Genomic DNA, 3,481 nt, shown 5'->3' with positions numbered 1-3,481 from the left:
ATTTTTTATGTCAATGTCAGACTACTCATTTGAAAAATGCCCTTTTTTAAAAAAGTATTGACCACTAGGATTATTTTCCTTCTGAGACTGATGAATTCTCTCTGTTCGGCAAATAGTTGGTAGTAGATTAACAAACATTGACCTGACTCAAGTAATATATGAAAGATAGATGTATTTCTTTCTAGAAATGTGGCTCACAATCAAGTTAACATATTCTCAGAAAATTAACAGGAAGAAAAATTTACCAAAAGTGCAAGTAAGGAGACATTCTCTAAGAAAGTTTAATATTCAGGGCTGTGTTTTCAACTTTCCATTAATGTCTTTTGAATAGAAAAGTTGAAATACTCGACTTTAAGAATAGAATTTGGTTGATATATAAGGGAAGGTAAAAGGAGCTAGTGTTTTAAAAGATATCCAGGTTACAAGTTAGTTCTCAGGGAATTTCAATCCCACTAGAGAATGTTGCCTCAATTTTTGGTGTTTTGTAGTTAAAAATTAGGAAGGAGCTTCCCTATTCATATTCTTCAGGTTTTTCAGCCTTCTGAACACTATAACGACAGATAACTCCCTAAAAGATGATATTAATGGGCAGAATAGTCATTTCTAGGGGAAGATTGAGAAGGTAACTAGTTAATGCCATTTCCTATTACTATGGAATCTCCCAGAATATTCAGCTATTTTTCATTGTCAGCTTTTTAAAATTCTTATTGCTCAGACTCTTGAGATAAAACTTATGGGTGTTTTCATTTAATAAGCCTTAGACATTTATAACTATTAATATAACAAGCTACAAGTATTGGTTTTCAAAACAGGCTGCAGCTCTCTAGCATTTTTAATGAAACTTTTCCTTATAAGGAGATGCTTATGGTTGTCTTAATGACCTAAATAAAAATGTGGCTCAAGAATGGTTATTCCAAAGAATTAAACTTAGTTTATTCAAAATCTGAACATAAGTCATCAAGTGATGTTATTAATCTCTTACGTTCCTGGCATCAGTAACAAAATGGTGTTACAGATGTCAGAGTATTGATTGCATGAAATCTTGAAACCCACAAAACTCGTAGGCTTAGGTCTTAGTAATTTCTGCTGTTTATGTAATTTCAGCCCTACGCGTCACCGAAAAGTTATTTATCTTAAGAAACTGTGGCCAAATTTGGCGGGTAATGCTGTCTGCCAGTGTCTGCAGATGTATTGTTTCCGCCTACAACTGTGTGTGCTGTCTGTGGTCTTTAAAGAACACTAACACCAGGCAGAAATGTCAATTCTCTGTTCAGATTTTTTCCTATGTTCTTAGAACTGACGTTGCCATTTCCTAATTTTGTCAAATTAGGTGTTTCAACTATCTTCCTTTCTTGAAAGCTGGGTATTATCACCCATGTACTAGGTAAGTAATCAGAAGTAGTTAATGCTGTGTCAAACTACAGCAGGATTTTCAACAAAGTCACCACAAAGTTCAGTGCTAAGGCAAGTATATAGTAAATAACGACATTTTAGATACCTGAAGTAAAAAGGCATGATCTTCGCAAAGCAGTTGGAAGTTGGCTGAGAAAATTATAAAAATGAAGTTCAGAAGAAAGAGATTCCAGAATAGTTTGTGCTTAATCTGAGCTGCTATTTTTTTTTTTCTCAATAGAAGAAAATGAACTAAGGGAATAGAATTTCCCTATCCCTAACCTCTGTTTTGAGTACTTTAAAAAATTAGCAATGTATGTAAAAGAATTCTAGAGGAGCGAAAAACTTATTTGGAGAGTATGTACAAACCCTTTATAAGGCAAGAAAGATGACTACAAAACATGTAAATGTTGTATCTTTTTGGCCTTGCTGGGCTTAGTTCCCTGATCAGGGATCTAACCCAGGCCCCCCAGCCATGAAAGCACTGAGTGGTAACCACTGGACTGCCAGGGAACTCCCAAGATGTAAATGGTTTAGAATTTTGATGCACTGTATGCAAAATGCCCATTTAAATTTAACACGACACTGTCCCAGCCCTTAAGCAGATTCCATCTTGGACCCTACTGAAGCAATTCTTTGAGGAAAGTAATGGATTTAACACTAGAAAATTTAATCCTATCTTATGAAGGGAAATGAAGACCAAAGAGCATCTAGATTGATCTCTAGTTCTAGATTTAGAGAAGGCCAAGGTCACCCACTCTAGTAGGGAACCAAGAAGATGAACCAAGGGACAGGCTTCTGACATCCTGAAATCAGAACAGTAATAACAACACTGTCAGCTGCAGGGGTGAGTGGCACAAATCAGAAAATGAAAGAGCCATCTGATAATTCTTTCTAATTTTTGCATACGTTTCTTGTCTACATTCTATTCATGGTGTGTCTTTATATGTGTATATTTAATTATGTATTCACCCTTTGTGTAAATTCCTTCTGTAATTTCTCTGAAGACTGTAGCATATGATCTAGAAATGACTCCAACTAGGACAAGACTAAGACAGTAAATCAGAAACAGATGTATGGCTCCGTAGCCTCACATTGTTGTTTCAGCTCTGTCCATAAGCAAAAGGAGCAGGGGGCCCGGGAATCCAGCCACCTTCGAATTTCTCTAGACACTCATCTTACTGCTTTTTTACCCGATAGAAGTTTCTCTGTTTCTTCTGGCATGTTGCTGGTCTTCCTACACACAAATGTTCTGACTGAAATCAAAACCAGCCCCACTGTATGTGTATGTATATGAGTAATCTTTAGACAAATATTATCAATGCTCCTTTACGCTTTTCCCCAAGGTTAGTGAAATGAATGTCTGGTGTTCTGTGAGTGTGTCCTTTTTGTCATTTTCACTTTTTATTTTAAAACTCCGTAAATGGGGGCTTCCCTGGTGGCGCAGTGGTTGAGAGTCTGCCTGCCGATGCAGGGGACACGGGTTCGTGCCCCGGTCCGGGAAGATCCCACATGTCACGGAGCGGCTGGGCCCGTGAGCCATGGCCGCTGAACCTGTGCGTCTGGAGCCTGTGCTCCGCAACGGGAGAGGCCACAACAGTGAGAGGCCCGCGTACCACACACACAAAAAAAACCTCCATAAATGGCCATATCAAATGTATACTTCTCTTTAAAATTTCAATCACTTTTATGTGTTAAACACCAGCATCTTTACATCTCTATGTTGCGTATTATGAAGAAACATCTTTTTTGTTTGCCCCTGTACACTGTGACTAGGCATTTATTGAGTGGGTGTTCAATGGATATTTGTTGAGTGCATGCATTTAAGTTACACCTAATTAATTTGCTTCTTTTGGCAAGATATAAGCCAAAAGCCTCTCTTAAGAAGGGTGCCTATTTTCCTGTTTGGTACAACTTATTTGATAGGGAGTGACACCAAATGGTAAGAAAAATGAAATGCCTCATCCCTCCTTACATAATCTCCAGTCGACCGTCCCTTCCCACTCCCCGCCCCAACAAATATGTAGTGTAAAGAAGGCACGATTTTGATGCCAGGCTTTAGGTTCAGGATAGCCCTAAAGGGGTCTTT

The sequence above is a fragment of the Globicephala melas genome, chromosome 1 (genome assembly GCF_963455315.2).
Source record: "Globicephala melas chromosome 1, mGloMel1.2, whole genome shotgun sequence".
Taxonomy (NCBI): Eukaryota; Metazoa; Chordata; class Mammalia; order Artiodactyla; family Delphinidae; genus Globicephala; species Globicephala melas.
The sequence above is the reverse complement of the archived record's forward strand: the minus strand, read 5'-3'. Positions refer to the sequence as shown.